The sequence below is a fragment of the Pseudonaja textilis genome, chromosome 4, assembly GCF_049901715.1.
Source record: "Pseudonaja textilis isolate UNSWEBS1 chromosome 4, rPseTex1.2, whole genome shotgun sequence".
Classification (NCBI taxonomy): domain Eukaryota; kingdom Metazoa; phylum Chordata; class Lepidosauria; order Squamata; family Elapidae; genus Pseudonaja; species Pseudonaja textilis.
Window position 1 is genome coordinate 21,486,986 of NC_141993.1, and position 23,517 is coordinate 21,510,502.

At 40.2% G+C, this 23,517-nt stretch overlaps 1 protein-coding gene and 1 long non-coding RNA gene across 3 annotated transcripts in view; one reads left to right on the forward strand and one right to left on the reverse strand.

The window, feature by feature from the left end:
• LOC148125769 (uncharacterized) overlaps positions 1–23,517 on the reverse strand; it is a 116,090-nt gene that overhangs the window by 69,554 nt on the left and 23,019 nt on the right. For both annotated transcript variants that reach the window (XR_015743423.1, XR_015743424.1), the window contains exons 2-3: positions 12,705–12,788; positions 8,200–8,244 (exon numbers count right to left, since the gene is read on the reverse strand). This is a non-coding gene — a long non-coding RNA (uncharacterized LOC148125769). The remainder of the gene's footprint in view (positions 1–8,199; positions 8,245–12,704; positions 12,789–23,517) is intronic.
• The window catches only part of PCDH15 (protocadherin related 15), a 579,778-nt gene that overhangs the window by 69,210 nt on the left and 487,051 nt on the right, over positions 1–23,517 (forward strand). The gene's annotated exons all lie outside the window — the stretch shown is intronic.

Genomic DNA, 23,517 nt, shown 5'->3' on the forward strand with positions numbered 1-23,517 from the left:
AGAATAGATATGGCTTGGATAAACGGTGAATTAGTTAATGAAATCAAAGATAGCGAAATCTTACCAAATGATTGGGCTGACCACAACCCAATTCAAATAACCTGGAGGGTAGAAGAAAACCAAAGAAAAGATGGACTTTTAACACTCATTTAATAAAAGAAGAAGAATATACTAATAAATTGAAAGAAGAACTGAACTTCTTCTTAAAGGAAAATAATAATGATCTAACTTCGAAACAAAATATATGGGACACATTAAAGGCATTTATAAGAGGAATAACAATCTCTTACAATGCTATGAGAAATAAAAGGAAGTATGCCCAACAAAGTAACTTACAACAAGAAATTAAGGATTTAGAAACCCAATTACAAAAGAACCCCAAAAACCAAAGAATACAGAACCAGTTATTAACAACTAAACATAAACTAAATTTACTGGAACAAGAAAAATTGGAGATTAGTCTGAAAATGACTAAACAAATCTACTTTGAGCATGCAAACAAGCCAGGAGATGGTTAGCCCACAAACTTAAGAAAACGAAAGAAAAAGATTGATACACCAATTAATGGATGAGGGGGCAATATGCAAGAGGAGATAGAGAAGAAAAAGAGATCACTTCTAATTACTTTGGGAAATTATACAAAAAGAAGAAGTCTCTGAGGATAAAATAATGAAATACCTGGAGGAAGCGAACGACAAAGCAATTGGAGAGGAAGAGATAGAATTATTAAACCAAAATATAACATGGTCCGAACTGAAGTCAGCAATAGAGAAGCAAAGTAACAATAAAGCACCAGGACCAGACGGGATACCGGTAGAACTTTACAAAATTATCATAGAACAAATTGGACCACTGATGCTGGATGTATTTAATGAGGTACTGTTAGCAGCCAAGATGCCGGACTCGTGGAGGGGAGCCTTAATTTCGCTGATCCCGAAGGAGGACCTTGACCACAGACTTATTAATAATTATAGACCAATTTCGCTCCTGAATGCAGATTATAAATTATTCTCTTCTATAATAGCCAATAGATTAAAACAGGTTTTAAATACTTATATCCATGAAGATCAAACGGTTTCTCCCATTTCGACAAATTAAGAATAATTTAAGAACAGTGATAGACATTTCAGAATACTATGAAGCCCACCGGAAAAACAATTTGCATTTATGTTCTTGGATGCTGAGAAAGCATTCGACAACTTAAATTGGCATTTCTTAATTCAAAAATATATAATATGAATCTTGGCACCAGATTTGAAAATGTCATCACTACAATTTACCACACTCAACAGGCAAACATTCTAATAAATGGGGAACAAACTGGCCCGATAAAAATAGAAAAAGGGGTAAGACAGGGTTGCCCTCTCTCCCTCTGCTTTTCATATTCACTCTAGAATCTCTTCTGACGTACATTAGGCAAAATTTGAGAATTAGTGGTTTGAGGATCAAATCAGAAGAATATAAAGTACAGGCTTTCGCAGATGATTTGGTTTTTTTCTGGAGGAGCCCATAGAAAAAGGACACAACTTATTAGAAGAACTAGAACGATTTGGAGAAGTTGCGGGATTTAAAATAAACAGGGGAAAAACAAAATTAATGACTAAAAATTTAACAGGAGACCAGAATAAAGAGCTAGAGACAACAATGGGAATACAAGTGACAAAAAAAATTAAATACTTAGGAATTTGGCTAACTCCACAAAGCAAATCGTTAAAAGAAAACAATTATGATAAACTTCTCCAACAAACTAAGAAAGACTTAGATTTTGGAGCAATTTACAACTTTCCTTATTGGGCAGGATTGCTTTGATTAAGATGAATATTCTGCCAAAATTTCTATATTTATTCCAGACAATACCAATTAAACTAAATAAAATTTTTTTTACGGAACTAAACAAGATAACATTGAATTTTATTTGGCAGGGGAAAAAAGCTAGGATTAACGTAAAAGCCCTACAAGATTTGAAAAGCAGAGGAGGGTTAGCCTTGCCAAACTGGGAAATATATCATACGGCAGCCACCCTCCTATGGATAAAGGATTGGGTGAACCTAACCAACAAAAGAACACTAGTATTAGAAGGCCACGATATGCAGAAAGGATGGCATGCCTTTCTGTGGGAATCTGGGAAACCCAGGCAATCATATTTCCATAGGCATCTTATCAGGGACTCTTTATTAACTAATTGGAAAAAGTACGTAAAAAGCTTTATTTAAAAATACCGATTTGGATATCCCCAATGGAAGCGATAGTACACCTAATAATTTGGATATAACCAAAATGATTAAGTACGAAAATTTATTAGACCCACAAGGAAAATTGAAAACACGACAAGAACTGCAAGAGCGAGGATTTATAATTGATCAGTGGGTGTACCTACAAATTCATAGTAAATACAAACAAGACATTAAGGAATTCGGAATCTACAATAAATTACAGACCCTAGACAAAATTCTACTAGGACCAAGTAAAAAAATATATCTAAATTTTACAAATATTTATTAGAAACAGAACTAGAACAAGAAATTGTCAAGGGAAATATGATTGCGTGGAGCAGAAATGTGGGTCGGAGCATTACCCTAGCAGAATGGGAAAAGATCTGGAACAGGAACATTAAGATCACAAAATCAGCAGCTTATAAAGAAAACTTATATAAAATGTTTTATAGATGGCACCTGCCCCCTTCGAGATTGGCGAAGATGCACCCCAACACGAGCCCCAAGTGTTGGAAATGTCAACACATAGAAGGTACCTTCTTTCACATGTGGTGGTCATGCAAGGAAACCCAGAAGTATTGGCAAAAAATTAGGCACTGGCTAGAGGAAATAACCATGGAACAAATTGAGTACAAACCAGAGTCCTTCCTTCTAGGAATTTTTGATAAACAAATATCCAAAAAGTCAAAGTATATTACAATCCACATCTTAACCGCGGCCAGACTGGCATTTGCCCAGTGCTGGAAACTACCCTCTATCCCCACTGATCTTATGGTTATTCAGAAAATCTTACAATGCGCCGAAATGGACAAACTAACACAAGCATTAAAAAATAAAGAATCTTCAACCTATTATAGCAATTGGAATCCTTTGTACATTTGGCTTAATCAAAGATAGATCACCTCTAAGAAAATTAAGGCCGAGGCCTCCGAGGCAGAGATAAAGAAAAGCACTGCCGATGATAGTCTGGAAGAAGAAAAGACCTTACAGACAGTCACAAAAATATGGTTTTATTATAAATGTTTTCTCTACTTCTGTTATCCCCACTTTCCCCCCCCCCCTTCCCTTCCCTTTCCCTCTTTCCTCTCTCAAGCTTTCCTCTCTTTCCCTCTTGGCCCATGCCAAGACTTGTTCGTCTTTTTGTTGTATATACTTTGTAGCTGTGTTGTCGTTGATTTTTTAAAAAGTAAAACTAATAAAGTTTATTAAAAAAAAAAAAAGAATTATCAAAGGCTAGAAGTCAGTGCCTATTTTTCTCTCATTGTCACTCATAAATCACTTTTATAAGAAGATAAAACATGAGATAAACACAACAGAGCTTTGCTAAATGGAAGGCAGTTTATTATACTAGCTATTAAGAACAGAAGGAAAGGTCTAACTCTGGGGTGTCAAACTCATGGCCCGCAAGCCAAATGCATCCTGTGCTGGCCACACCCCCACCCAGTTTAGCAAAGGGGAAAAAAGTCCCAATACGTCACATGACGACACCGTGATGACATGAGTTTGACACCCCTGCTCTAACTATTCCTATAGCAGTACTGAAGGAGAGAAATCAGCATAACTCACTCTAATTAAGCCTGTTTTCTGCTTCTCTTGTGTGAAAGTGAGAGTGTGAGTTACCAAATCGTGTTTAGGCTCCAGGTAGAAAATAGATAAGAACAGTCATCCAAGTTATAAGTTCAAAAATATCCTAATTGATCAGATTTATCAAGCTGACATGAAGTAAAGTATGATTCACTTCTTATTACAGTTCTTATTACAGTTAAATGTTAGTTTAAAGGTTTGATTTTCATTTAATAAAACAAGGAAAAGACACTATGAGCTCTTTTGTATATATCTCAAGAGGACCAACCATATTAAAGCTATCCTGTTGTTAAATATATTTAAAGAAAGGTTTTGGCTCCCGTTGGCCTCACTGCTTATACCTTAAGTAGACTATTTTTTAAAAAAATGGTATTGCATATTTACAGATAATACTTCAGAGACAAGAAAAATATAATGGGTGTTAAAATTACGGAAAAAATAAAATAAAAAAGAAGAAGAATCAGAACCGGTCTCAAAAACAGTGAGATATGTGTTATTTTGTTTTCCAAAGTAGTTATCTAACATTTTTGTGAATAAGATAGATATTTCAGGGAGATGAGATCCTATTCTGTAAATAGAAGTAGGCATGAAAGTAACTTAAGAAAAGCTGGCAAATGGAACTAAAAATGTATATGCACCAGTATGGTGTAGCGGTTAAGGTGCTGGCTTAAAAACCAGGAGACTGTGAGTTCTAGTCCTGGTTTAGCTATGAAAACCAGCTGAGTAACTTTGGACCAATCATTTTCTCTCAGATAATTCACCTCAGAGGTTCATTCTTGTGAGGGAAATACAGGAAGAAAGGAGTAGTATGTTTGTTCTCCACCTTGAGCTATTTATAAAGCACTAAAGGCGGGATAAAAATCAAATAAACAAATATACTGAGGCTATTTTAAATAAACTACATTTATTTGCCCTTCAATGGAAAGTCTCATTCAGAATCCATTATGCAACACTCCACTCATCATTAGCTCTGCAACTATTTTTAACTTCACATAGTTTTCTAACATTCTTGGGAATAGCTTGGCTTCAGATTTACAATCCAAATACTTATTTACAATCAGCCAAACATAAGCTTTGATTCTCCAGCATGCAGAGTATACTCATTGCTTATAACTCCACAGTAGGAGATTCTTCTATTTGGCCAACTATGTATGCATATTATGCTGGTGTCTTTGGAAAGAGAGAAGCATATATCCCACTTCTAACCCATCTATGACAATTACAGATCTTATCCCTGAAGCTCAAGTTGTAAGTATTGAAGCTGGTGAATGATTCTCATTCCATTTTTTTTGTGGTAAAATAAAGGAACAGATGGCAGAACCTTTAAAGCCAAACAAACAAAAAATCCAACCCGAGCTACATCAATGACTCGAAAAAGAGGAAGAGGAGGAAGAAGATTTTTTTAAAAAAAAATAAAAATAAAAACACCTGGGAAATATTTCAAGTAACAGGGTGGAATTCTTGTCTCTGGTTCCTAATTTTCTTAGATAAATATGCAGCAATATCAATGACATAAATACTCTCCAATCAAAATTAATACTTTCAAAAAGCTCTTTTTACAGGGGTGGGATTCTAGGGTTCGCACCTATTCTCTAGAACCGGTTGTTAACATTCTAAGCAGTTTGGAGAACTGGTTGTTGGAAGAAATTACTGGCCTAATCCTGTAAGGAAGGCAGGAAGGAAACATTCTGGTGTTGCTTACAGGAACTGCCTCTCTGTTAACCCTTATTACGTTCTTGGCAGGACTAGACTTCCTGTCTCAGCAATGTCTCTGGAGTTTTTTTCCCCTCCTTTGCTGGTACTTTGCTTGTGTGGAGTGACCATTCAAAGTTACAATGGCACCGAAAAAAGTGACTTATGACCATTTTTCACACTTACGACTGTTGTAGCATCCCCACAGTCTTGAGAGGCCAGGCGAGGAGATGCATGCCTCGATGTGAGTGATATTGAATTGGCCACATCCAGAGAATAACATGACCACCAAGCCATGTCCACCCAGTCACATGACCACCAAGCCACGCCCACCACCTAAGCCACAACCACAGAACCGGTTGTTAAAAAAATTGAATCCCTCCCCTGCCTTTTTACTATTATATTTATTCAGAATTTGTGGTACATCATATCTAAAAATTGACATCTTGATCTTTTTGCTCAGTCTAAGTTGATGCTATGGGATAAACTGGAAATATTATAGATCAGGGGTCTTCAACCTTGGCAACTTTAAGACTTGTGGACTTCAACTCACAGAATTCCTCAACCAGCTGAGGAACTCTGGGAGTTGAAGTCCACAAGTCTTAAAGTTGCCAAGGTTGGAGACTCCTGTTATAGACCAATATCATATGAAACAAATTAGTCCAGAACTACTTTGTCCTGTGATATTCAGTCAATGCTGAAATTTACAAATTAAATGAGTCAGTAGTTTACTATGATGAAGTTTGATGTTAAAGGTTAGGTATTTGCCAATTATGGAACTATTGCAATATTTCCAATCTCTGTTGAGACCTGCAATATTTTCCTCACTAGGAACATGCAAATTATTACAACCTTCAAAGTATTCTTTGCCATGACTTTTGCTACCTAGAATAACCATACCACGCAATCAGATACTCCTATCCTTTATTGTCAAGGCCAGCACAGGCATAATAAGGAAGGAAGACAAAAGACACTTGTCATTAGTTCCTGAAAAGTCTTCCCATTCACAGGAACTTCCAGGAACAGAAATGGGATCAAGCTTTGCTAAGAGACCCAAACTTTGAGAGTGGATTAATTCCATAACAATGACAACACCTGTAAATCCTACAGTAGACTCATGTTGCTTTATTTCACCACACTTGTTATTATATTTTTAAGGCAAGTGGTACAAAGTGTATACCTTAATAGAGATAAATTGGATATAGAGTAATAGCACTTCATTTATTGTGGCAGGATATTCCCCAGGTGCTATTACAATGCCATTTTTCATGACCTCAGAGTTAGGAAATTGAACTTCTTACTTTTTTTTTCTTGTTTTGCTTATTATGGATTGTGGATTACATGAGATTTATGTCTCAAAAGCAGGGAAATGCAATGAAATTTGATCGTCATCCATGATTGAAAGGAGGCGGAACCAATATCTTGTATGAAAAGAAAGAACAAAAATTGGGGTTAGCTGAGGAATGCTGTTTTGACTAGAAAAAAACAAAGCACTGCAAGCAAAATAATTATTGTGAATAAATCAGATACCCTTTTATATCAGAAAGTTTCAGTCCATTTTATAATTAGCAAGTGTTTACCAACCTAGAACTAAGGAGAAATTTCAGGAGAATGATTAATCAGTGGAAATGGTTGCCTTCAGAAATCATGAGTGCTCCAACATTGGAGGTCTTAAGAGATTGGTTAGCCATTGGTCTGAAATAGTATAGGATATTCTGCTTGAGTGGAAGGTTGGACTAGAAGACCAAGGTCTCTTCTGACTCTATTATTCTGTTGTTCTGCTGTATATCCCCAACATTTTTAAATTCAAATACTTAGTTACTGCACACAATTGTACAGTGGATTCCACCCCCAAAGTAGATAATTCATTTCATAAATAAGGTTTACAATATAGACCAGGGGTGGGATTCAATTTTTTAACAACTGGTTCTGTGGACGTGGCTTAGTTGGTGGGTGTGGCTTGGTGGCCATGTGACTGGCTGGGCGTGGCCAACTCAACATCTCTCACATCGAGGCATGGATCTCCTCGCCTGGCCTCTCATGACTGTGGGGATGCTGCAACAGTCATAAATATGACAAATGGTCATAAGTCACTTTTTTCAGTGCCATTGTAACTTTGAATGGTCACTCCACACAAGCAAAGTACCAGCAAAGGAGGGGAAAAAAACTCCAGAGATGTTCCAAAGATAGGAAGTCTAGTCCTGCCAAGAATGTAGTAAGGGTTAACAGAGAGGCAGTTTCTGTAAGGAACACCAGAATGTTTCCTTCCTGCCTTCCTTACAGGATTAGGCCAGTCATTTCTTCTAACTAGTTCTCGAATAGCTTAGAATGTTAACAACCGGTTCTAGCAAATAGGTGCGAACCGGTAGAATCCCACCCCTGATATAGACTCTATATTTCACAGCCACATCTTGTGAAATAAACATAGATCAATATCATATGAAACAAAATAATTCAGAACTACTTTTTCCTGTGATTTTATACCAATGACCACTTTTACTTAGGATGGCAGATTTAGAATAATAGAATAGTATAACGATAAGCAGCATGACTATTATTAAGAATATGATTTTTTTCCAAGGAAACCTCTTAATAGTGAGTGGGCTTCACACAGCATTTTTACCCAGGATTTTTTTTTAACATTCACACCACTTCCTATCTTCATATATTATGGTCATACCACTTATGATTTAGAAGAATGTTCATTCACAAGGTTATTGAATGAAGATGATTCTGATATAATTCCAATGGAAATCTTCCAAGAAAAGAAGGAGGGGACAGCCAAGATAAAAGAGGTCATTTAGGGAAAGAGAATGAGTTAAAAGCAGCAACCTTACGATTTTAGTCTTATTATCAAATTGTCCATGTTGTTTTGCAGATACTTTCTTTGCAGTGTTATATGCTATCAAGATAGCAGTATTGATTTTGTGTAACAGAGAGTGAACTACTGATACCATTAAATACTCTGAGGTTTTGTGAATTTACATCAAGAGAGGACAGTATCAGATTAGAAATCTGTTTTGATCATTTTCCTTTAAAATGAAGATAATGGAAAAGCAAGTCTTGTTACCATTGAATTAAATTGCAGCATCTGATTTAAGGGAAGAGGGGCACAGCCTAGATGCTATTTGTCTATTCTTGACAAACATCAAGTAGTGTTATTAATGAGAATAAAAGATTAATAGCAAGAACTGTGTATAGTGTCAAGTCAGCATTTCCCCAAATTTGCTTAAACATGAGTATTCTCATTAACTTTCTGATGATGATTATTGCCCTGTTAAAGCTATCAGAGAGTTAGTGATTACATTAAAGAAAGAAAGAAAAAAGACTGGTTATGCTAAACATGTGTCTCTGCCTACAGGTATAATGAGTTGGTTTTGTATGTCAGAAACTATGGGAAATAATAAAATAACGTGATCTGATCTGAACCAGTGGTGGTATTATATTGATTCGGCCCAGTTCAGCTAAATGGAAGTAAAAAATGCTACTGGTTCGGCTGAACCAGTAGTAAAAAAAAATTGCTACATGTTCAGCTGAACCAGTATTTCCGACGATTGGCTGGGCGATGATCAGCTGTGCCGCACAATTTAGATCAGCTAGAAATCAGAAAATCATCGGAGTTATCTCCATCAAAGTAATCATTGCTGTGAAATCAAACCGATTGACCCAAGCACACCAATTTAGGTGTGGTGGAGAGATCTTAGGAGATTTAGTTATTATGAAAATTCTTAGAAATAATATCTTCATTAGAGTATTTGATAAATAATATCTATCTAATATCTATCCCAAAACATTCTGCTGCGGTATTTGATGAATAACAATAGCATGGAATATATTTAAGTGTAATGTAAGCCATAGAATGGCTTTGTCTCCCAACCAAGAGAAAACTAGTAGAGCTGGCTGCAGGAATTCTTCCCAGTTTTTTAATCATGGTGCTATTCTGATCAGAAATCAAAATGGGAAGAGGGAGCTTAGAATAGAGGAATAAGCAATGTTGCAAGCCATTGTCAAACTGCCTTTCCCATAGGACTGCATTGAGGACTTTTTTTTCAAATGAACATTTTTCCCACAGTGCCCGGCTTTATTTAGTCCATTTTTCTTTTTAGTCTTCATTTGCCATTCCACATCATCACTACCACTACCAAGAAATTTCATCCAGTTCTGTTCAGTTTTCAAATAGCTGCACTGATGTATAGTTTAAGCCCTATAATTTATTTCCAACATTTTGTTGGGTTGGCAATAACATCAATAATAAAAAAATAAAAAATATAACTCCTATCCATCAAATATTTAAAAAAAACATATCTACGTATATCTCTATCTCTATCTATCTCTATCTAATCTCTATCTCTATCCCTATCCCTATCCCTATTCCTCTATCTATCTATCTATCTATCTATCTGTCTGTCTGTCTATCTAATATCAGGTTATCTGAGGGAATGTCTCTTGCCAGTCACATCTACCTGACCCATTAGTGTGGGGAGGCAGGGAATGTTGCGGGTCCCACTGCTGAAGGAGATATAGCTGGTGGGACCCAGAAGAAGGGCCTTCTCTGTGGTGGCTCCCTATCTCTGGAATATCATTCCCCAGAGATTAGAATGGCCCCTATTCTAGCAGTCTTTCGGAAGGTACTGAAGACCTGGTTTTGCCAGTGGGCCTGGGGAACCCAGAGAGGGATGGATCCCATCAAATGACTAGTGTGAGGGGCGGGGGCGGAAGTTGGGGGATGATTTTTTTATTTTTAAAAATTTTTTCCAGATTTTGTTCTATTGTACTATAAATTTATTTGATTCTTTTTGTTAGTTTTTATTGTTTTTTTATTTTTATTTTTCATTTTAAATATGATTTTATATTGTGTAAGTCACCTCGAGTCGCCATGGTGAATTGGCGGCAATATAAATTAAATAAATAAATAATACAAATTTGCCTACTTTGAAGAATTGCTTGATCTATTTTCCAAAATGTTGTTGTCAACTAAAACGATACTCCGTTGGTCTTTTTAGTTGCCAGAGAAAGGGAGTGGGGGAAAACAAGGCATTCTTGAAATGCCTAGATATCAACTCAGCAGCCCAAAGTTGTTGGAGCATAAGAAGGTTATTGGAGAGTATGGTGGATGACTCTTGGGAGACTGATGTGTCCTATTGGAGAAGTCACATCCAGAGGGTGGGGAAAAGACCAAGGTCAAGGTAGAAATGTATGATGTAATTTAGTATCGGCTATACCCAGCAACACACCAACATGGCAAGTTCTAATAAACCAATTTATTTTTTCTGAGATGCGACTAGAGACTTTTGCTTTGAATGAGGGGGATTTGTTGGAGCTCTGACAGTTGTGTCCACTGAGTCGCTGCTCTTTGCATTTAGGGTCTTTCAAAGTTGTTGGGAAGAAGCAAGCGAAGGCTTACTCCCATGGGTTTTTCTCTAGTTTCCATCTTTGGCAAACTACGTACTGTAATCATTATACCTTTTCCTCATCTTTGGCACAAAGCCTGCCAAACCTATCTGAAATTTCTCATGGATATTCTTCACAATATGAGCTATTTTTAGTGCCAATTTCATTACTGCCTAGTATAGAAATGGAAAAAGAAAGACCAACACTTAAAAACTAAGCACTGATTTTAACACATTTCATATTAAAAGTTTCAACGGTTCTGGTGAAAAGCTAAAATCTCTGCACTGACTTTTAAAAACGTTTACATGGGGTATTGGTACTGTCAACTCTCAAAGCATCCCTGAACTGAACTCTGATAGCTACATAGTACGCTAAATTTCCTGCAAGCTATATATTCCTTTTTGATTGCCATAAGTTTTATTTATTTATTTATTTGATTTGTCAATCGCTTGCAAGATAATAGATATAAGTATAAAAATGAGTAGGAATACAGGAAATAGGTACAAATAAATGGGGACAATAGGACAGGGATGGTAGGCACAATGGTGCACTTATGCACGCCCCAAACAGACCTTTTAGGAATTGGGTGAGGTCAATAGTGGTTAGTTTGAGGTTAAAGGAGTGGGGTTAGAGGATGTAACAACAAAGTCAGGTAGTGCATTCCAGGCAATGACCACTTTGTTGCTGAAGTCATACTTTCTGCAATCAAGTTTGAAGTGGTTTACATTGAGTTTGTATCTGTTGTGTGCTCTTGTATTGTGGTTGAAGCTGAAGTAGTCATTGACTGTAGCAGATAATTTTGTGTGCTACACTTAAATCTAACCATAGGTGGCATAGTTCAAGGTTGTCCAAGCCCCAAATCTCAAACCTGGTGATATAGGGTATTCTGTTGCGAGCAGAGGAGTGTAGTACTCTTCTCATGAAATACTCGCTTGATTGTATTAATGGCTGATATGCAGTGCGGATTCCAAATTGATGAGCTGTATTCGAGTATTGGTCTGGCAAAAGTTTTGTATGCTCTAGTTAGCAATTCGATATTTCCAGAGGAGAAGCTTCTTAAGATTAGATTTAGATTAGATTTAGATTAGATTTTAGATTAAGATTAGACTTAATGCCTTTTTGGCAATGCTGTTACAGTGAGCTCTGGTGCTTAGGTCATTTGATATAAGAACTCCAAGGTCCTTGACAGAGTGAGGATCATCAATGAGGTTATATCCGCCTAGTTTGTATTTGGTGTACTGATTTTTTTTTACAAATGTTTGTTGGTTTAGCCTTTTCTTTTTTTATTTTTCCTAATGGGAGGACAGAACTCATTTTTTCTGATTTATATTCTAGAATAAATAAACTTAAAAAAAAAACAGACAGACCCATGGTTGAATATTTTTGAAGCCTCAAATGAATTCGTAAAATGGATTAAGTAACATCTACCTTAGCTCTCAGTAAAGGAACACAAATTGTAAATTAAGCTTCAGCAAAAACAATGACAGAACAGCAAGGACAATCTTAAAATATCCATTCTGGATGATGTAACATTTTTAGTATGTAAACTCATTGGTGGATAAGCCAGTCTCAAAATTTCAACCTAAATATCATGAAACATGCATTACATGCAAATAATTCTCAAGTTTTTGACTGCTGCAACAGATAGGAAACTGCAAACTGCTACATTTAAGAAACTGCAGAATTTTAAGGTCATGGCAAGTTTTTAAAAAATCTGTCCTGTGGTCAGCAGATAAGCTGAACCTAATTTTGGGAGTATATTTTAAAACCATGAGCATGTATGGTTATATTTAATTCCGAATCCTTTTTTTTTTAAATAATTACCATCTAGAAGATAAATTCTTCTCTCTTGGGGAGTTTCCATTCCAGACTCATCCCTGCATGTTAGACAGAGCAGCCTACGCCATCCTGAGAAATAGTGGAAAAAATGTTATATGGAAGAATCTCCTTAATTTGAAAGAAGAGAGTCAGAGAATGCCACTGTGTTAATTGTCCTTGATCTTTCAGCAGTTTTTGAAATTACTGACCTCACTGCCCTTCTATAGAGGTTGCTCAAGCTGAGAGTTAAAGATTTACAATTACTCTTCTTCTAGCTGCAGTTCTATGAACACAGGATTGTATTGGATGATCATACCCAATCTCTTGGTAGTTAAGAGACAGTGTTTTACAAGGTGTACTGTTCTATCCCCTTCAAATCTGCATTCACTTTTTGGTGGAAGTCATTAAGTTATTTAGAATGAGGATGCATTTTATGAGTTATTAGTACCTACTCTACATCTCTACATTATATGAGTCATTGTGGTAACCCTGGACCAATGACTTGCCATCATATTGGACTCAAGGAGGAACAGTAAGTGGAAAATTTATAGACTCTGGGTAGATAGTTCCCAACATAATTATCTGCTTTGGAGTAAGTGACTCAGGCAATCTGATTTGGAAAGTTGATTTATTTTAGAGTGTGATTGTTATAGATCAGAAAAAGGGGAGGCCACACCAGAGCATTCCAATAACACACTTTATTCAGGGGAATAAAGGGGGCTGTCGCGTCTGCTTCTAACCAGGCAGACCTACCAGTGAACAGCGGCTGGCTCGACCTCGCAGCCGGCTTTTATAACCGGCTGTCGAAGGGAGCCAGCCAATGGGGGCTGCTGACGCCCCCGCGGAAGGAACGGACCTGATGGGGAACTTGTGTCAGTCCCGGGGACATAACACCCCTTCCCCCCAGATACGAACACGAATAGTCTTGTAAGTAAACGGGTGGCCTGTGTGAGCGCCCTGACCGGCGCAATTCTGGTGAGTCACAAAGTGGCACAGAGTTCGGTGAGTCAGGAACGGGGCTTGCTGGAGCACAGGGTTGATCCGGAACTCGGTCTGGAGTCTGCGAATGACCACAGTCTTCAGGTTGGATTGTTGAACTGTCATCGTTACGTAACCTGGTAGTGTCATTGGACGGTAAGGCTGGCGACTCTGGTGGACGGTCCCGGTCTACCGTCCGTTCCCTCGGTTCGGCCGGCGGAGGCTGGTCACTCTGGTGGTCCCAACTCGGATTCAGGAGCGGCGACTGGAGTGTCCCTGGAGTCCCTGGGCCAGAGTTGGCAAATTCGCTCTGGCGACTTCTTATCTGGTCCAGATGTCTCCGCCAGACGTGCCCGTCCTCCAGCTGGATGCGGTATGATCTCGGACCGGTGATGGCCACGATCCTTCCGGGTACCCACAACGGATCGCCCGCCTAGTTCCGGGCAAACACTCGGTCCTGTAATACAAAATTCCTGACCCTACTGTTAGAACCAATTGGTGTGTCAGGGCAATAGTGGGGGTGCAGTCTATCTAACACCGTCCTCAAACGTCTGCCCATCAGTAGCTCGGCTGGAGACTTATTTGTGACAGTGCATGGGGTTGAGTGTTGACTCAAAAGAAAACGAGAGAGTCTGGAGTGCCAGTCGTCTTGAGTGAATCTTGCCAACGCCTCTTTTGCTGTCCTAACGGCTCTCTCCGCCAACCCATTGCTAGCAGGGTGAAAGGGAGCCGTCAGGATATGTCGGATGCCCAGGTTGGTGACATACCGACTAAATTCTGTGGACGTAAATTGGGGCCCATTGTCTGAGACTATGGTGTCAGGCAGACCGTGTGTAACAAATAGGCGGGTCAGAGCCTGGGCAATTGCTCGGGTGGTGGTCGCGAGTAGGAGGGCCACATCGATCCATTTTGAGAATGAATCAACGACCACCAGGAAAGTCTTGCCATGGAATGGCCCGGCCAAGTCAATGTGCAAACGTGACCACGGCGCGTTGGCACTTTCCCATTTGGTTGGGGTGGTGATTGGCGGTGCTGGCCTGGATTCCTGACAGGGACGGCAGGAGCTTACCCATTTTGCTATTTCGTCGTCCATGCCTGGCCACCAGACGTAACTCCGAGCCAACGCTTTCATCCGGACGATGCCGGGATGACCCTCGTGCAGCGCCTTCAGGACGGGTGTGCGCAGTGGTTCTGGAATGACAACTCTGGTCCCCCATAACAGGCAGCCCTGCAAACTGGAAAGCTCTTGCTGGCAGGTTTTAAACGGTGAGAATTCAGTTGAGAGATCGTTGCCCGGCCACCCCCTCCGTACCCAGTCCAGAACCTGGGCGATAAGTTTGTCTTTTTTGGAGTGGAGGGCGATGTCGCCAGCAGTGACTGGAATGTTGAACTCACTGGCATCGAAAATAGCATGTACCGGGGCCGGGTCCTCCACGGGTGCTGGCAACGGGCAGCGGCTGAGGGCGTCGGCGTGGCTCAGGTGTTTTCCTGGACGGTGAACTAGTTTGTACGAGTAAGCCGCCAGGAATAAGGTCCACCTAGTCATCCTAGGTGACAAGACTTGCGGTGTCTGCTTTTCACCTGAGAGAAGCCCCAACAGTGGTTTATGGTCTGTGACAAGTTCGAAATTGTGACCAAAAAGAAATTCATGGAATTTTTTGACTGCAGCTACGGCGGCTAGGGCCTCTTTGTCAATTTGGCTGTAGTTACTTTCGGTTGTTGAAAAGGTTCTCGAAAAGAATGCGATTGGGGCTTCAGAGCCGTTGGGAAGTCTGTGACTCAAGACAGCCCCAATCCCGAAAGGTGAGGCGTCTGCTGCTAAGACTAGAGGAAGGTGTTGGTCAAACTGTATTAGGACAGCGTCCGAGGTGAGTAGCGATTTAACTGCCTTAAAGGTGTAATCCTCTTTGGGTCCCCAATGCCATGGAGTGTTTTTGTCTAGAAGTCTACGCAGTGGTTCTGCTACTGACGCTTTGTGGGGTAGGAACGATGCATAGAAGTTTAGCAAACCCAGGAAAGCCTGTAACTCTGACTTGGAAGAGGGAGTGGGTGCCTCGTGAATGGCTTTGACTTTAGATTCCACCGGGTGGATGCCTGAGGCGTCTATTTTATACCCAAGAAAGTCCACCTGCTTAGTGGCGATGGCACATTTCTCCCTTTTTAGTTTGAGGCCATGCTGTCTGAACCTATCCAATACCGCTCTGACTCTGAGGAGAAGTTGGGGTCTGTCCCTGGCTGATACCAAAATGTCATCAAAATACGGAACCATGCCAGGGAGGCCTTGCAGTATCCGTTCCATTAATGACTGAAATATACCTGGGGTGACGCTAACGCCAAATTGGAGACGTTTGCATCGGAATGCCCCTCTGTGGGTGACAATTGTTTGCAATTCGGCCGTTTGGTTGTCTACAGGAAACTGTTGATAAGCCTGTGACATATCCAATTTGGCGAATATGGTTCCTGGTTCAAATGTGTGTAGTAAGTGTTGGATCACCGGAACTGGGTACGCGCTAGTCTGCAGATAGCGGTTAATTGTGGTCTTGTAGTCAGAACACATTCTTATACTGCCATCTTTTTTTAGGGGTGTGACAATTGGGGTCTCCCACTTAGCAAAATCCGTGGGCTCGATCACCCCTTGTTTGGGCAATTTGTCCAGTTCCGCGTCCAGTTTAGAGCGCAGAGCAAATGGTACTCTGTGTGGCTTTAAACGGACGGGAACTGCTTGGGGGTCCACTGAAAAGGAGATGGGCATACCCTTATAACAACCCAATTCATCGCTGAACACATCAGCATAGTCTGAAAATAGTGAGTCGATATCGGAAGGTGAGGCAGCATGCACTCCCGTTAAGCTAAGGCCGAGATAGGGGAACCAATCCAACCCCAAAAGGCTAGGGAGGGCACCATCTACCACCACTAAAGGCAGATGGCCTTTAAAGGATTTGAATTTAACAAGGAACTTGCCTGTTCCGAGTACTGGGATGTTCTTCCCCTGGTAGTCCCTCAAGGTGAGACGACTCTTCTGGAGCTGGTTTCTGGACAGGTTGGGTCGTAGTTTCTTGAGCGTGCTCCATGAGATGATCGAGAGTGCTGACCCGGTATCGACTTCCATAAGACAGGGTTTACCTTCTAAATGGATAGAAAGCGTGATTTTATTAGGTGTCAGAAAAGTGTGGTTAGCTTGGTAGCACGTGTAGCAATTTTCTACTTGCCTGGGTGGCCCTGGAGGGGAGTAAAAGGATGCTGCCTTTTGTGGAGCCATGTGAGTTGCCTGGCAGGCCCTGGCGATGTGGCCTTTCTTGCCGCAATTGTTGCAGGTGGCGTTCCTGAACCTGCAAGTCGTTCTGGCATGGGAACCCCCACAGGTGAGGCACAACAGGATGTGTTTGGACGTGTTGCTGTTCCCAGGCCTAGTTCCTACCTGTGGCTGCTTGGATGGCTTGAGTCAATGAACTTCTAAGTGCTCGACGGGGTCTTCTTCACTCGCCGCCTCCTCTGAGTGGATGGTGACTGGACTGGATTTGGCTGCGCTCCCTTGTATTTCGGCGGCTGATTGGGTCGCTAGCTCTGCTGCCAAGGCTCCCTCGATCGCTTGAGTGAGGTTGAGGTCTTTTCTAGCCAGCAAACGCCTCTGCAATCTTAAGTCTTTGACTCCACAGACGAGTTGGTCAAGGAGCATGTCGTCTAGGTAATTTTTGAATTCGCAGTGGAGAGCTGCGGTTCTCAGGGCGGCCAAATACTGATTGATAGATTCCCCATCTGCTTGCTTCCTCATGCGAAAGGCAAAACGTCTCGCGATCTGCGATGGTTTTGGGGAATAGTGGTTAGAGAGTGTCTCTAACAGCTCGGACCAGGGGACGCTCTTTAACTCCCTGGGTGCAAATAGCGCTGTGGCGGTATCGAACACTGCGGCCCCGCAGTAACTCAGGAAGTACGATTTCTTCCTGTTCTCTGTAGCATCGGCCAGACCAATGGCTTCAAGGTAGTGATTGAAGTGGTTTCTGTAAGAGTCCCACTTGTCTTCATCTGGCTTAAATGGCGGGAACGCCGGATTTGAATTCATATTGGGTTTTCAGTCTGTTGGTAGACTGACCAATCTCACTGGGAATACAATGGCCCTGGTAAGCGTGGCAGCAGTAGCTTGCAGCTCTGCCCCAGCTTAGTGTTTCAGCTCTTAGAGGTTCTCTCTGTGTTTCACGCTCTATGTGACTCTGTCGGCTATGGCTGTAGCCCGTAACTGACTTCCGTTTGAATTTCGCGCCTTCTCCAAGGCGTAGGCGGCTATAGCTGTAGCGTTGTGCTGACAGCTATTCAAATTGCGCGCCCAATGCGTTCTGGCGGCTGCGAGTACAGCGCCAAGCTTGCTAACAGCAGAATTCGAACACAGCGGTTGAATTCTGCGCTTCAGTGTCGGTGGCTGAGGCTCTCAGCGCCCTGCTCCTCATGTAGCTTTCTTTTTTTTTTACACGGAGCGGCTACACGCTCCGCTTTCACTTCTGCAATCCACAAACTGACCGAGCTCTCACGGCGCGGCTACGGTTCAGCGTTTGGTGTGTGATTTTCAGCTCTTTGCTATTGCTGCTGGTTGGCCAGATCCCACCTTCATCGCCAATGTTATAGATCGGAAAAAGGGGAGGCCACACCAGAGCATTCCAATAACACACTTTATTCAGGGAATAAAGGGGCTGTCGTGTTCTGCTTCTAACCAGGCAGACCTACCAGCGAACAGCGGCTGGCTCGACCTCGCAGCCGGCTTTTATAACCGGCTGTCGAAGGAGCCAGCCAATGGGGCTGCTGACGCCCCCGCGGAAGGAACGGACCTGATGGGGAACTTGTGTCAGTCCCGGGGACATAACAGTGATCAACTCAGAAATTCAATTTTCCGTGAATGTATAATAGATCTGTCCTTTATGTATCTGCTTATTAGTGAGGATAATGGTGGCTTACTCTGTGGAAGGCATTGCATCTGCCAGAGATTTACTGTGCATGGCTCAAGGACTAGCATTCTAAATATATACTTCAAAGTTATATTCTGTTTCCTCATTGTTAAAGCAGACCTGAGCTTTGTAAGTTTTCGTCATCATCTTCATTTGTATTTGTTCACTTAAGCAGGATACATTTTTTTATAAATGTAGAAATAGTTTGAAAAAAAAATGTAATCCCTAACCCTAGCCTCAAGTAATTCCTAGTATATTCCTTGCAGTTTAGCGGTGGTGGCAGATACCAAGCCACTTGACTTCAGGTCATATGAAAAGGAAAGAAGGATATTAATATAAAATCATGGTGTTTCTCCAAAATCAAGATGGAATGAAGAATGCTGAGAGTTCTTGCACTTTATTCTTATATGATCTGATGACTATAGTCTTTCTTCCATACTTCTGCTTTCTCTGAATCTACTCTGTGGAACCAAATTTATAGTCACAGCCAATTTAATCTCTGCTTTGCTGAAAAGCATGCCAATAGTTGAACTGGAGTTTCAGATCAGTGCCTGGACTAATTATAACTTCTAAATACCCAATTGGTTAGAAACAGGGCAGTTTGCTTTTTTTACCTTGAGTTTCTTGCACGTACCAAGGAAATAGTAGATTTGAGCAGGTCCTAGCTTTTCATTCTGCTAAACCACTGATCTACTCTGCAGCTTGAAAAAGGACTTTAGAAACGAAATATCATTTTGCACATTTATTAGATTTTGCTTAGATTTATTCAGAGTATTTATAAAGCAATGTAGTTTGTAGAACTCTTTACTTCATCCAACCTGCTGTACAAACACAAATGTCCAATAAACCGTTCGTTAACATTTGAAATACAGTCCCTGATATCTTATGGGTGCAGTATTTGTGAAAATACTTTCAAATGTCATGTAGCAATTAAGACTCCTTTCTGGAAAAGCTAAATTCAAGGCTTTTAGGGAATGCTAGAAAGTGGAGATTAAGAATCAGTAGAGGGGTTTAAATTAATCTCTATAATTGATATTGACTTCTACTACTAAAAAAGCTGCATATCCTTAAAAAAAACCTAATAAAGAATTGCATATAACTACATAATTGGCACTTTCAAAAAGGAACAAAAGATTTGATACAGTGACATCTACGTTCCATAGAAGCTTCCAATGTACATCATAATGAGTGTGAGCAGAAGAGAACAAATACAATTTATTTATTTAGCTGTTCTTAAGCTTTATTTTAGCTTTGAATATTTTTAATTTCTAAAGAAAATTAAATTATATACCATGAAGCACTGATTAAAAATTCTATAAAGTGTCCCTTATTTAAAATTGATCTTTGCATTCCTATGAACAGCAGAATATATAAATGGGATAAGGAGATAAATAAAATGAAAATAAATATATGCTTCCTTTTGCATTTTCATTCAAAATTATTCAGAGATTTTGCTTCTTTATTAAGTTTTGTCTTTAAATGTTGCATTAGGTGTGGAGCTAATTGTTACTCACTGTGTAAAATTACTACAAACAAATTTGTAGTTTTGGAATTTGAAAAACATTTCTTCTTTTTTTTTGTTGAATAGTAAAAGTAAGATGGCTGTCTTGTGATCAAAGTCTTTTTTTGTGAAATACAGCCTAATTCTAATAAATAAACAGAGAAACTCCTAGATTTATACAGATTTAAATACAGAATCTAGACGTCTAGGAGTCTAGAATCATATTGTTTTTTATTTTATTTGTATTTATTTGGTTTGTCAATTGCTTACAAGATAATAGGTATAAGTAAAAACACAGTTATGAATGCATGGATACATATAAGAAAAATAAAAATAAAAAACAATAGGACAGGGATGGTAGGCATGTTGGTGCGCTTATGCACGCCCCCTAAAGACCTCTTAGGAAAGGGGTGAGGTCAATAGTAGACAGTCTAAAGTAAAGTTTTTGGGGTTTGGGGAAGAAACCACAGGGTCAAGTAGAGTATTCCAAACATTGACCACTGTTGCTGAAGTTGTATTTCCTAACAATCAAGTTTGGTGAGATTAACCTTGAGTTTGTATCTATTGTGTGCTCTTGTATTGTTATGGTTGAAGCTGAAGTATTCATTGACATGGAGGACATTGCAATATATGATTTTATATACTATACTTTGTACTTCTGGGAGTTGAAGTCCACAAGTCTTAAAAGTTGCCAAGTTTGGAGAACCCTGATATAATCAGTCAGAATATTTGATTCACTTGAAATACTCTGCACAAGCTATTTGTATTAATTTTGTTCTTTCAGGATATCCATGAAGTAGGAAAAATCTCTGAGAGTGTTAGGGAGATGACAGATTTAAGATCACTCGCTTGCAGAAAGAAACAATTTTATGCTTCGATCTGGGTGACAAATAATCCCCACCCCTTCATTCCATGCAGTTTTTCTTTTAAAGATTTCAATGGGAATAACCTCTGAGTTACACTATGAAGAGGTTTTGCAATCATTAGAGGGAAAGATTAAAAGGGCCCCACAAATTAAAAGGGCCCCACAAACATAAATTATGTTTACTCACTTGAAGAATTGGTGTACCTTTACATTTTTCCAAAATGTAAATTTTGATATTTTTCCCCTTTCCACAATTCCATGAGATCTAAGTCAACAGCAAATAGTTTCTTTCCTTTTCTTTGCTCAGTTGTTCCAACAATTTCTTATATTTTCTACATATAATATTAAAATTAAAATATAGAGCTGTTCAGTTTTGATTTCCAATTAAATAATGTTTGTACGCCCTATAGTAGATATAAAAATTGAACTATAAGCTCTATTTTTAAAGCACTGTAGAAGATAAACTAGTTCTTTAAAATATTTGAGAAGCACTTTTCTAATCCTTGCAAATGGTTATTTCACTTTCTGTTAATCTAATTAGTCCTTTTCATAATGTCTTACAGAATGTCTCTAAAGACAATGGAACAACAGCATTTTCTGGGAAGTGGAGTAATCCTAAACTGTTCAGGTACATTTGTTTTCTTATCAGATAAGCAAAACCAAAAATCAAAGCAGTGTTGGCCCTCCAGATGTTATTATATTAATAAGAATTAAAAGACAGACAAAAAAAACGACCCATTGGCTAAAATCAAATATATATATTTTAAATATAAAACTAGTAGGATAAAAATTATGTATTACAACACATTTACAGAAAATAAATCTCCTTGAACCTAAATCCTGTGTGCATAAACATATGTTTTATACAGTAGTTATATAGATATATAATCATCTGATATCAAATCTTGACATCCGTTTTTTCCCTATGAAACTATTTCAACAATTCATGACAGAAAACAGGTGTATGTTGAATGTGGTAATGAGTTTATTCATGATATATTATTAATAAAGCATTTAAATAGTCTGAATAATTTGTATCAGTTTATTATGTGATTAGTCTAATAAATTTTATATAAGCATTTCAGTAAGAGTTTTATTGTTATGTCAATGTTTTCTCTCTTGACAGAACTAGTTGCCTGTGATACATGTATAATACACCCAAGAATTGATCAATCATTTTCCTGTTGGAGTTATGAAGAACTTTTTCTCAGTAATAAAATCAGATTGTGTAGAGATTGTGATTATTGCTACTTAACAAAGAGAGAGAAAGAAATATTGGTTATAGTAAGCTTGATTTCATGCTAATCTTGACTTCACATCAAATTTCGATAGTCCACCACCAAGCGCTTGGAGCCATCTTTCTTCTCGCGGAACATCACAGGGGCCGCCACTCGAGGTCTGGCAGGTTGGATGAAACCTCGTTTCAAGTTCTTGTTGATAAACGATCTCAATTCCTCCAACTCCCTCGGGGTCATCGAATACATCTTTGGTTTCGGGAGCGTCACCCCCGGTAGAAATTCAATGCTGCAATCGGTTGACCGATGGGGAGGGAGCTCATCGGAGGCCTCTTCGCTAAACACCTCTCTCAGGTCCCAGTACTCTTTCGGGATTTTCTCCTCCCCTTCTATGCGCTCGGCCCCTGCGGAAGCTGTCTCAGCAGGGGTTTGGGGCTTCGGATGGGGATTCTCCCCAGTTCCCGGGGGGGGTTGCTCCTCCCCTTCCGGAAGTCGGTCGGTACGAATCCGTATCCACCCCTCTCTCCAGTTCACTTGGGGATTCCATTTCCGAAGCCAGGGCAATCCCAAGATTAAGGACTGTTCCATCCCGGGAGCCACAATAAAACACAGGGTCTTGCTGTGGGTTCCCATGGTCATCTCTAGGGGTTCCGTTATAAACCGTGCAGGGCAACCTCCCACCTCAGACCCATCCAATTGACAAAAGGATATGGGCGTTCTCAAGTTTCTCAGACCGATGCCCATGCCCTTAACTACTTTCATGTTAATTAGGCATCTCGTGCACCCCGAGTCCAATAAGGCCAGCATTTCCCCCTCGGTCCCCGAGGTAGGCACCCTAAACTTAATTGGGATGGTAAGGGGGCCCCGGTTAGGACTTACCGGGATGTTGTCTTCCGAGTCGGTCTCACTCTCGTCGGGAGGAGTCGGAGGTCCCAGGTCTTTTTCCGCTGGGGGAGCGACTTCTACAACCTCCCCTATCGTTAACCCGGTTTCACGAGGCCTGGTTGGGGAGGATTCGGGTTTCCTTCCTGGGCCCCGTCCTTTCTTTGGATCTGGTTTGACTCGACAATCCGCAATCCGTTGGCCCTCCTTCCCACAACGAAAACAGGCAGTAGATTTGGCCCTTGCCGTCACCCCTCCCTTTCGGGGTTTAGGGGTCTCTCGGAGCCGGGGAGGGAGCAGGTTGCTCCATGCGGGGCCTCCTCTGCGTCTGCTTCGGGCTAGATCTATTTCCACTTCTTCCGCTAGCAGGTACCACAACTGCAAGCCATGTGGATCCCTTCTGGAGATGCACATGTGGTATACC